Raw genomic sequence first — 12,472 nt, forward strand, 5'->3', positions numbered from 1 at the left:
AGGGTTTGGATCATGGCAAAACACAGCCAGACTGCCTGCGGAGGTAGAGGGAAGGACCAGAGAGGTCCCGGCGGCTGCAATTTCTCCCAGCCCCTCATGCTTTGTTCAAAAAGGCTGCCACTTCCCAGCTACTCAAGTTTTGCTTCTAGATCAGAAGAGGAGAGTGTCTTCACCTGCCTCAGAATCAAACATGTTTAGGGCAGGGTGTACCTACTGTGCCACAGGGATCGCTCATCAACTATCCACCTGTTACTAGATTACTTACTACATTACTATTCTTCAAACAAAATGACTTTTAAACTCTTTGGCAGCCATCTGGCTTTTATTTATGACTCCAGCATTGCCTTATTGATCTTAGACAGGTTATTTCATCCCTGTGTGCCCCAGCTCACACATGTACAGAAGAGCATCTTAGAAATCACCACGAGCTTCTGCAAGGCCAATCTCGCTGCTTCTGGTCATGCACTTCTAAATCTTCAGATCCCAGCAGACACAAAGAAGTAGCAAGACTGAAAAACTTCTGTCCATACTATGCCAGAACAGTTTAACTCACAGCACCTTCCTTATACTGGGTATCATCAGTTAACGGCTTCATTAGTTGCATGGCTGCCAAAAGACTGACAGACCACGTAGACATCTCGCAGGAACAAGGGTGCCACTCCTGCTCACCTGATCAGGGCAGCCCAAAGCAATCTCGGTGATGTCAAGGATATGGAAAGAAGAAGGGCTTGCTGGCTACTGAAGCTGTTCCTGTTGTCACTTTAGAGGATAAAATGAACTAAACCACTCAAAATTTCAAGGACATCCAGTTAACACTCATTTTCTTCCCTTAAGTACTGCTGAGAGAGTAATGTCAACAAAGCATAGAAAAATCATCCACTAGATGAGAAACCAGAAGAAAGATGGTCATTTTAAAGATGTTTGCATTGGCACTGATACCTAAAGGGAGACAGAATGCAAGATTTGGGGCAGTGCTCCACACTGTTACAATTCTCTCAAATGCAAAGAGCTGTTTATAGCTTTCATTCAATTTAAATACCACCAGGCAGTCTCTGTTCCTGTGCTCTGAAGTACAGTCAAGTCTTGGGTGCTAAGGGAAGAGCCTAGATCCTCCCAGAGACTGAGGGCTAAAGAGCAATGCTGGCAAGGGCAGAATGGCTGGTTCCTTGTGGTCTCTAGTCTACTTGGAAAAGAGATGCAGAAAGACACAAACTGCTTTAAGAATAGCCTCACCTTCCACTAAAATCACTAGGACCAATGAACAGGAATTTGTATTAATCCAGAAGAATTTTTCCTCAGGATGCAAGATCTGTGACGAAGCTCTCTGCCACCAGCTTTGAAATCAGATGAAAGTACCAACTCTAAATAGTTGCATTTCTTCTCTTGCTCAGTTAAAATGCTGAAGAAGTATCAATGCAGCTGTGTAGAGGTGGAAGATGAAAGAAAGAAAGTGCCTCTCCCCTCCTACTGCAACAAGAGGTCTCCACGCAAGGTGGGCTGTAAGAGCACTGGGAGAGAAGAAGGTGAGGGAGACCTTCATTCACCACTGCAGGCAGAGACTAGATCCCCTTTTTGTCAGACGCAGGCAAAACATGGATATAGACTTTCTGGGCAACAAACTACTTAGCAGCTCATTTTTAATACAGGCAGTGGAAATGACAGAAAGACACGGGATGAGGACTAGCACACTGTGAACAGTGCCCATCTTCCCTAAATCCTGGTCTATGCTGTAACACCATGGTTCCAATCTAAGACTAACGGCAGATAAAGCAGACAATGCATCTTATCTGCATCATTCCTCTTCCCCAAAAGTCCTGAATGTTTATTAAGGACTTTCTATCCTCCATATTCCTTTTGCTCAGGTCCTTGTGATTACTGAAAACCCTAGACAGGGTTGGGGATATGGAAAGCTATTCTGATGGCAAGAAGAAGAGCCAGTGTTTTGGACACCTCTCATCAAAAAGGCCTTTAGTAACTATATTGCTTTCTTCCTGAAGAACAACAGCATGTCATACACACACCCTCTCCCCTCCACCTCATCTAACGTCATTCATTTGAAAGGAATAAATCATGACTAGCAAAGGGATGCAACTAAATATATATTTGGCTTTCACCAATACACTACACAGGTAATTATTATACTGCAGTAAACATGACTTTCAGGAGAAGATCACTGAAATTATGCCTCCTACAAAATGCACTCCACAGCACAGTTTGCAACTAGATTAATCCCAAAAGGTAACTAGCAATTTATTCATACATGGGTCAACAGTGATCCATATGCGATTCTGAAGTGACACATTTTTAAAAGAGATTTTAAGATTAGAAAAGCAAATAAGATCAGTTTATACTCCCTGCAGCTACAGTGCACCATCAGTGTTCGAGACCAGTCAGTCTGGACCACAAAATTAAAAATCAGGGCAGGTTCAGTTGAATCAAATCTAACTACATTAAAATATGGGATTTCGTAGGAAAACTGAGCCTTGATTCCAAAATCAGAAGTCCAAAGAGTCAGAGGACAGTTTCTTCAGGGCTTCACTGTTGCAAATGTTAAGAACTATCAAACAGTGTCACCCAGTGGTAAAGGACTTCCTGCAGACAGGAACAGAGTAGAAAAAGTCAAGGGGAGAAGGGGGAAGACTGACCCAAATCTATGTTTATATAAACCGCTAAAGTTAAAGAGCAAACAGACTAAATCCCACACCATTTTAGCAGCAAGTCTTACTTCTAAGTCATTCCATTTCTGAAAACATCAGCATTAGAGGACAGTGATTCTTCAAATATAAAAGGTTTAACACTGAAGAGGTATATTGCTGAGGGTGAGGGGCAAATCCAAAGCAGCCAGCAGCCTCTGATTAATTGGGAGAGTGGAAACATTTCAAACATCTGACTTGAGATGCTTAAAAGGAGAGTGGTGAATCTTGAATGCTCTTTAAATCTAGTTCACAAAACTTCAGCAAGATTCTTCCAGGGAAGAGAGAAAGACGTCGATGGTGGTTGGTTTTGCACTTGTTCTGTATTTTCTTCACAAGATCTAGTGAGCAAGATGAGAGAGTAATGTGTGCCCCAGTAAGGCAAAGCAAGGTCCAGGAACAAAAGAGTGTAGGTAATAGTCCTGAAACAGAAATCCTCTTCCAGATGCTATGATGATGATGATGATGATGATGATGACGATGACGACGGAGGGTCCTAGTAAATATTCAGCTGGGCAGACATCTATGCCAGATATAAGCCAAAAAGGGTAAAATGACCTTTGATATAAGTGACAACATTTCAGAGCAAGAGAAGAGACAGGTTACTTGGCACATATGTAAACCTGATTGGCACAGCAAACAGTTTTCTAATTTATATAGAAAATAGGAAGGTAAAAAGCAAATGGAAGAGCAATACCTATAAACTGGAGAACATGCCCTATACTGAGGCAGTTCTAAGAGCTCTGCTCATTTGTTTTTTTAAAAAGTGAAGATTAAGACCAGCCTGATTATCCTATAAGCAACAAGCCTGACAACGGTTTGAGAAATTCCAGTGACTGGAGATTGGGGCTACAAAACCAAATTCCTAAAATAAGACGCATGGTTTAAAAGTAAGGGGAATAAAACACTAGATTTCATAAAAGATTTGTGTTCAATTGCATGGAGAGACCAAATTACAGGATCATAATTATCCCTTATAGTTTTACAAATTTATAAATCTATGAGTGCAATTAATAAGTGTTTGCAAAGGGGTCAGAAAATTAAAATCTCTGCATTAATCAGGTAGTTATGCATTCAGTAGCTAGAGCAGCAAAAATGAGACCAAGCGAGCAAAGTATTTCACATGCTGCCTAAGTTACACCAGTGCTGTAAATTCCCGAGTCTTGCCAATCGGGGCTGGTGAACCTCCAGATTTTGCTTCATGCCACGTGCTGCTGCTCCTTAGGGCACACCAGCGTCCTGCCTGGGGTTATGGCACAGCACGATCTGCTGAGCTGTCATGCCTCGTCTCCCCTCTGGGTGTTTCTGAATGACAACTTAAAAGGAATTCTACCACCCATAAAAGAAGCCCGTTTTCAACAAATTCAAAAACACCAACATAATGAAAAACACACAGTCCACTGCAGCTTGCCAGATTCCTAAATATATTCATAGGTAGTTATGTAAAAGTTAAGTACTTCTTCAGACTATCAATTACCTGCCAACTCAACAACTCAAGTTCCCTTCATTTTCTAGGAAGGGACCCCCTTCCTAGGAAAGGGAGAAAAAAAAAAAAGATTAAAAATCTGCACTGGCAAAGATTGCTTTTTTCTTCTCTCTTTGGTGGCAAACAGCTCAAAGCAAGCATCCAGCCTCTGTTTTGGATTCTTAACACAAGGAGTATCTTTTCCTAGAAACAGAGAAAAGGAAACAAAAAGAAATAATTTTCTTAAACCTATTGCTACTCCAAGCTAACACACTCCCAGCTTACTCACAGGAAAGAAATAAAACCTTCACCTCAAGGAGTTAGTCTTGGCCTAGGCAACTACATCCACATTCCAGCCTGCACTGTGTCCACGGACACCTTTCCTCGGCCAGACCTGTTTTATCTACTCTTAGCTGGCAGAGATGTATTTTAGGTATGTGGCTCCTCACCGCAACTCAGTCGAAAAGGACACCACTACAAATGCAGAGAAGAAAGACCTGAAGGAAAAGGCAAGAATAAGGAGACCAGTAAAAACTGATGACCTGATCTTCCAAAAGTGCAGTGGAGTAAGAAATTCAAGAGAAGGCTGTTGCACACCCTACTCATGACCTTAATCAAAGGCATGATACCCTAATGGGTTTAAAAGGAATGAGTAGGTATAAGAATGTATGTCAGCCAGAACAAGCCTCCTGAAAACATATGCTACAGGAGGCAGGGCATACACAATATGGGTTTAGGACTATCAAGCCTGATACACGTGCAGCTATTAAACTGCAACAGTGACCAACAGGAGCCCTGCAAAGAACACGACATGCCACAGGCCACTTAGTGGACCATCATCTTCTCACTGCTTGATGGAAGAAATGAGAGTTCTGAAAAACAAGAATTTATAAAAAACAAAAATTGAAAAAAATGCTGACACTGGGTCACATCTGTCAAAGCTGGTGACTTTTTACATGCTTTTTATGAGCAGCTACAATCAACAGCTTTTACTGCAACCTCATAAATCAGGAAGCTCTGACACCAGGGCAAGGCTGAGTATCAGTCAGTATACTGCACATAAAAGGGTAACACAGCCTGCCTTGCTTCTCAGACGGAAGGGCGTTGTTTTCTAAAGGAACATGCCTCCATCTGAACAGTGTATTGAACTGTTGCTCACACAACTGAGTTGCCTTTGGCCTTTTAGCCTCCCTGGAATGAAGAACCCAGAATGTCATCACCTAAAACAAAAGCAGTCACACAAGCATAGCATGTACACAGGGGAGATTTTAGCTTATACTCTGACAGAAGAAATTGTGTACGGTGACACATATGTGTAGGGTGTTTTCTAGGTCATCTTCTTGTTTTGGTTTTCTTAGAAAGGTTTGAAGAGGTTCAGGAAGGGAAAAACAGACCACCACTCCCTAATCCCTCCAGAAAGGAACTACCCAACAAATTCCAAGTAGTTAATGAAGAAAAATAAGAAACTAGAGGGATGACCCCAGTCTCTCCACAAAGGGATTGTTTGCTGAGCTTGTGAGCTGGTGGCAGGAAAGGAATTTCCTACAATTGTTACCTTTCTGCTTGACAGATCACCTGAAGGGAAATTTCAAGACTGTCCTTCCTCAGCAGCACTTATGAAGGGGGCCAGCCGTGCCACCGGAGTTAGTAGGACCGCTCAGCTTTGCTCCTCTCATCCTTCCCCAGGGCTTTTGAGAGGGCGGCTTATTTGTTTTATGTGCTACAGAAGTGGAACTGAACTGGACTTAAACTTGACCTGGAAGAACTCTTAAGTACGTAAGTTGAACAAGCAAACAAACACGCAGCAGTCCTAAGAGGCACCAAAGGGATGTCCGTCAAACTGTTAAACCACTTGCATCCCAAAAAATTACATACTAGTTCACAATGGTCTCATAAAGGAAAATAAAGTGTGCATATTCTTGTCTCTTCATGCTCAAAAATAAAGAAAAACCTTAAAGAATCAAAAACCAAAGGGCTGCAAAACAAGACTCACATAAAGCCAAGAAAGGGGATGAAAGCCTTTGTCGTGCAATGTCTGCAGCTGAGGAACAAAAGCAGTATTAGGTCACAGCTTGGCTCTTGCTAGTCAAGGTTCATGAAAGTAGTGTACAGAGCTTCCAGAGAATTGAATGCCGTTTGTCATTCGCATATAGACAACCAGACAACCACATCTCTGAAAGAGGGTGCTGTCAGCCTGAAGAGAAAAGCCTTCTCACAAGCCTTGGAGCCCTCTTATTAACACCACTTCACAGGTGACTCAGCTTACTTTACAACAGGCAAGCTGAAAAGCTGTCTCCTAGCTCCAGTTTTAACAGCAGCAGCTTAATTAATACGATGAATACCTATTGATAGGCAATCATAACTGCCAACTGCCAGCTGCACCTCTTCATGCCTGAGGCCAGCCCTGTTCTTTGTTCCTCTGCTGAACAGACAACTTGGGGGGCTCTTAGCACCTGCTGGGCCCGCAACCGAAGAGGGAAACTTTCAGGCCAACAAACTTTGTATGCTGGCAATAAACTGCATGTTAAGAACTCCTTAAAAATGTTACCATGTGGTGTCCCCAGCAGGACATCATCTTACTGTCTCAGATGTTTGTAGAAGGAAGGAAGAAACGGCAAGACGTGTTTCTGCAGTCCTCTTCCTGCTCTCATTCAATAGCTAAAAGGTCTATTTTAAAAAACCCAAATATGGAAAATTCCAACGAGCCTGTATGACCCCCATGTTTTTTAAAAAGCACACCTCTGTTTTGCAACCAGAAGACGCTCACGGCTGAATACTCAGCACTCCAGTGAACACATTGCACCACGTCACAGCCCAGCAAGCACTGCCTTTCATGTTTCCTATCACTAAATTAATTACTAGTTTTCTCCGTGACTGTGTAACCTACAAAGATATTATGGACTTATTAGAAGGAGAGGAACTGTGTTTGTGATCAAGGGTGACAGAGGAGCTGGTATTTGTGTAGGCATCTCATGCATTCTTGATTCCTTGGGTTGTGCCTCACCCCAGGAAAGGTAGGTAGTTTGCAAATGTGAGCACAATTTCTAAAAAATGAAAGGAGGTGGAAGCCCATTTCCTTTACTGTAAACTTGACCTGTTACTAGTCCCATAAATCTGAATAAAACAATCCAGCCTTCCACAACACTTTCAAACATTTTAACCCAAGTTGCTCAAGTTCCTACATACATCACAGTTTGTCCACCATCTTAGAACACAAATCACTTTCTCAACCTGCTTGCTTAACAAGTAGTGGAGAATTCCAGATTGCCAAAGTAGAAAATTTACATCTGCTTCTTTTTTTTTAATTAGACAGTCATGTTTTGCCACGATTCACTGAGGAATTACGTTTTAAAACTGCAAAAAAATTACTGAGCAAGGGGAATTCATCAAAATATAAAGTGGGACCTGTTCATTATAATGGGCTTGGTCACAACAGAGGCTCACTCACTCAGCAGGAAAGCTGCCCCGTAATTACAGCAAGGAACCGAGTCACGACAGAAGAGAGACGCTCTATTCTCAGCTCTACCAAAAATTGGATTTGTGATGCTGAGCAAGTCACTGAGGCTTAAATTAATCTGGAACAGGCTGTGGTTGTCAGCACAAGACAACATGTTGGATACCAAATGCTGAGAGAGCAAGACAGGCTTTTTTGGATGAGCAGATCAGTAAGAAACATCATAAATTACGACAACACTATGCTTTGTTCTATTATAGGCAGCGTTTTGTCAAAAGTTTTGGAGCCATTTCAGGTTAAGCACTCTTTTTTTTAGGATTGAACAAATGCTTGTTTTAGAATCAAGAGGCAAAATTCAAATAGGTAATTTGCCGAATGAAGTTTAGAAAATGAAATTGATGGTTTAAAATAAGCTAAGAAGTTATGGATTAACAGATACAGAGAATAAAATTTAGAAAAGATGTTAGAGTTAATAACACAGAGGCTGTGAACTTCTCGGTGCTGCAAAAGAAATGCCAGGGATTTATGAGTCTTATGCCTGAAGGACCAATGCCATTTTCACCCCAAGCCTATTTTTATGAATTTCTTCCTTCCCAAGTTATTAAAGTCCCTACTGTTTTCTTTTTTGTTATATGTCGATGGATTTATCACCTCAAAAACAAAAAAAGACACATTAAACACATGCTTTTGTATGCTGTACTAGTAAATAAGTTCTCAGAAATTACTCCAAGATGAAGATCCACATTGAAAAACCGGAATGAGAGCTGGGAGCCTGAGGGCTTTCCTATCCCACTGGTGAATACAGCACGTTCTTCTCAAGCATGTTAGTAATAAGACAGAGACCCATTTATCAAAATCTGTCCTCTTTAAAACAGCATGTACTCCTCAACAGTCTCAGTGCTCAGCAGGGTGTAAATACTGCATCTTCAGCCACTGCATCAATGCGAGTTTACATATACGTTAGTGTTTAAGATTACAGAAAATGTTTGCTACAGTTAAGTCCCATTTCATCAAAAGAATGTTAATAGTCATCCTTTAATATGAATGTTAACAAGTCAGCCATAGCTTTTTTCATATCATCGAAATATACGATGTTATAAACACAGGTTTTCTACCTACTACACTGAACCCAACAGCCTGCCTGCACAGAGGATGTCGTCCCACCCGCTTTAACATTGATCCCAAAAAAGCAATTGGAAAAGCTGCACAGAAACACAACAAAGGCAGCATTTTTACTGCCAGACAGCAACAGGATCTATTTCCAGTTTAGAAATGCATTTGGTTATGAAAGCAAACAGGCTATCAAAGTAATCCAGGAGCCCTCCCCTGCATAGATTTGTCATTAATACTTCTCGTTCTCTTAACCTACACCTTTCCAGCACTGCTGAGAGCAGCACTGTCACAGGTACTAATGGCACCAAACTACAACTGGTAAGTGTTTCAACATGGCAAACATGGTTTGACCATGGTGTTAGCTCAGCCACATATGCATCTTAAAGATCTTTGCAGCATATGACAGCTTGCTCCAGCCAGTCCCAAATCAGCGGTATTTGAGAAACTCTATAGCAATGATCAGCTCATGCTGCACCCGTATGCACAGGCCCTGCAGGAAAGCAAAACCCCCAGAAGAGACAGACACAGTCAGGTGGGATCACGCAATTTCTGCCAGTGCAATGCACTAGTGAAAATCAGCACACAGGTCTATCTGTACCAGTATCAAGCAAACCTATTCCAGACTGGGAACAGCTGGGCCAGCATAAACACATCAGCTAGTGAGGAGAATTGTACCACTTCAACTGTACAGACAAAGCAGTACGACTTGTAGGAAAAGGTTAGAATCCCAGTAACATTTAAGATCGGACTAAAAAGTGCAAGTGGAAGAGGGGAATATCTCTATTACGGACATTGTCAGATAAAAAATCCAAGCTCCTTCATCTTTCACAATATATGCAGGCAATGAGGAAGGAGTTACAAAAGGCTAAAATAACAAGATTTCAATCATTATCATTTGAGTTGCATTAGAGCTCATGTTATACATTTATTTTGCAAACGGCAATTAGAACCAAAATTAGAGCAACCTCACTGTCCACACACACTTGAGAGAGTCATTATGCTCCACAAGCTTACAGTCCACACAGAGGGCTGAATCATTATCCCCATTTTATATCCTGTATCTTCCTGGAAGCCAATGGCCTTTGGGGCTTACAAAATAGAAGAACTTTTGGAAATTTTACCTTTGACTGCCCTCAGTCAATGTTGCTTCCCTCCAGAGAGACATGACCCTCAGCTCGTCTTTCACACAAAGGTAACATCCCGCTCACACTTTAGGTAACTGTTGAGTTTAGATTTTCCAGATAAAAAAAAGATGTTGGTTGCCACCTTCATTCTCAAACCTCACCTTGCCTGCACTACTAACCTGTTTGCTGCAAAGTCGTGATGCATGAGATGCAATATTATGTGTGTTTGAGCAGGGTGACAGTCGCCTACCTCCATGAGAGTCCACCAACATGACATCATCTTGTACACAGCTAAGCTAACAACTCCACAGTTTCGGGTTAAACACCCTCTTTCACAAGAGCCCTTTCCCTCTCACAAACACACCTAATTAAACATACACCTCAGGGCCTGGTGGAACCAATAATAAGTTTTGTGGTTGTACAGGGGTGCAGATTTTGGTTCAGGAAGTATATGCCTGCAAATTAATTTTGAACCCCATCCTACTGGGCTCAGTGTTTTCATATGGCTTCTACTCAACATAAACATTTACTACTATTGAAAACCTAGTGTTTCCAGGAAAACAATGTTTAGTTAAATTCACACAGTGATAAAAAAAATGACAATAAGACCATTAAAAGTTTGAAGTCAATGGATGAACTTTGCAAGTCAGCAGCAGTGGTTTTACTAGAGTGCATGCCAGCAAACATGCCTGTCCATCATCAGAAGTACCAGTCTTACTAGTAGGAAGAGTAACAAATTTGTTAGTTGTTTCCAGTAGAGCCAAAAGGGCAAAGTTTGTAGAGGCTAGAGCACAGGCTTTTATCAGGGAAAAGAGATTTATGCACAATTTCAGAGTTCTTTAATCTCCTCCAGGGGGTATTTCCATTGCTAGAGAGTGCTGACATCCATTTTAGAGAAAACCTCTGAACGTGTCTTTTAAATATCCCTTCCCAAAAAACTCCCCATGGGACAGCTGCATTACTTCAACAAGTGGCTTGAGAGGCAGGAGGAGACAGTATGTTAAATGGGTAAGGCAGACACACGGAAGGCCAAGGCAACAAGAATTTCATCCAAATTCTCGTGTCTTGTTCTCCCCTTCTTTACATCAGATAAATCAACATAGTTCAGCCGTAAACACCTTCTATTAATCTTGCCCAAGACCTCAGCTAAAAACTGAAGACATCAACCACTTGTCTCTGTCTTGCTTAAGCCCTTTTATATATCCCACTCTAACCCTTGTTTATACCATTATGATTATTATCTAATTATAAACAATGGCTTGATTAAAACATACATATTTATAGAAGCATTCATGTCACCTACCTTTAGGCCTTTAACTGCTGTAGCTAAAATGGGAAAGCAAGCTCCTTATAGCATTAGCATGGTTATCCAGAGGGCAAACCAAAGCAGCTATGCTGAGCACTAATGTCAAATATCATCGCTCTCAAGCAGCTTGCAGAGACACTTGCCTTCCTCTACTGGGGTTATGAGAAGTCCAGGGAGCCTAGACTCCCAAACTGCTTTTTAATAGCAGTGGGAAAGGTCCTTCAAAAATCGAAATAGAAATTCCAGCTCAAATTTTATAAATTACAGTAATACTGAACAAATCAAACCTGCCACTGCTTTCTACAGTATCTGCAGTATGCCAGTTACTTCCAGCTTCACATACTGTATAATTTAAAACCATGGACTATACTCAGTTTAATCATTTCCTGTATTATTCACTGCATTGTGTGCAATACCTTGTGGATTAATTATCTAGGTAACAAAATGACTGCAAGAGCCATTAATGTTGCCGGTCTGAAGTAGTCATGTAAAGAACCAGAGCAATATGCTCCTGCAATCTACAGCATGAGGGAAACTGAACTGAAGAACAACCCCTCCTACCTGCCACATAAGGGTGAAAAAACCCCTTCCTCCATGTGCAGGAAGGTGACTAAACCATTATGCCACTGTGGAAAGTCCCAATGGCTGGGAAAATTGAAGAGACGAAAGGGCTTTCATACCTGGAAGCCAAACTGTTCAAAAGAATGGAGAGAAGGGTCACTGAGTCTAACACATCTGACTCTTCTTCATCTGAAATCCAATAAGGAGCCAGAACTTCTTATCAATCACTACATGAACTTACTGTATAGTAAATGCTATATGGTGAAAACTATTTTTTTAGTCCTGTATGTAGAATCCCAAAGAGTAGTGCAACACCATCAATAGCTGAACTCACTGCGGAGCCCAGTGGATCCCCAGTACTGACTGCTCAGAGGATGCAGATGCCCCCTCTTCTCCCCAAGCACCCAGAAGTTCTCACCTCCTTGCATGAAGTGGCTAGCTAAACACCAGGAGCAGGGCATGGGTGGAACAAAACCACAGTTACTAAGTGGGACGATCCACTTCACCTAATAGTGACATCTAGAAAAATATGTACCCAGGCTAAGATGGTCCTTTCAGCTGGCCTAAGCCAATCCAGACTTTTTCTGTAGAGAGAAAAAAAAGAGGACAGCACTTCTGGGAAATGACCTGTTAGAGCAGGCCCAGAGGAGGACCATGAAAACGGTCAGAGGCTGGAACACCTCTCCTGTGAAGAAAGGCTGAGAGAGTTGGGGTTGTTCAGCCTGAAGAAGAAAAGGCTCTGGGAAGACCTTATAG

The 12,472-nt window shown here is 41.7% G+C and overlaps 1 protein-coding gene across 5 annotated transcripts in view; it reads right to left on the minus strand.

Moving 5' to 3' along the window:
* The window catches only part of FAM107B (family with sequence similarity 107 member B), a 62,465-nt gene that overhangs the window by 15,099 nt on the left and 34,894 nt on the right, over positions 1-12,472 (minus strand). Inside the window, exon 1 of one of the 5 annotated variants that reach the window (XM_075024711.1) lies at positions 11,153-11,171. The exons of the other annotated variants lie outside the window; for them this stretch is intronic. The gene's annotated coding sequence lies outside the window, so the exon portion shown is untranslated. Of the gene's footprint in view, positions 1-11,152; positions 11,172-12,472 lie in introns of those variants that run through there. 5 annotated transcript variants of the gene reach the window in all.

This window comes from Buteo buteo, chromosome 4 (assembly GCF_964188355.1).
Source record: "Buteo buteo chromosome 4, bButBut1.hap1.1, whole genome shotgun sequence".
In the NCBI taxonomy this organism is placed as follows: domain Eukaryota; kingdom Metazoa; phylum Chordata; class Aves; order Accipitriformes; family Accipitridae; genus Buteo; species Buteo buteo.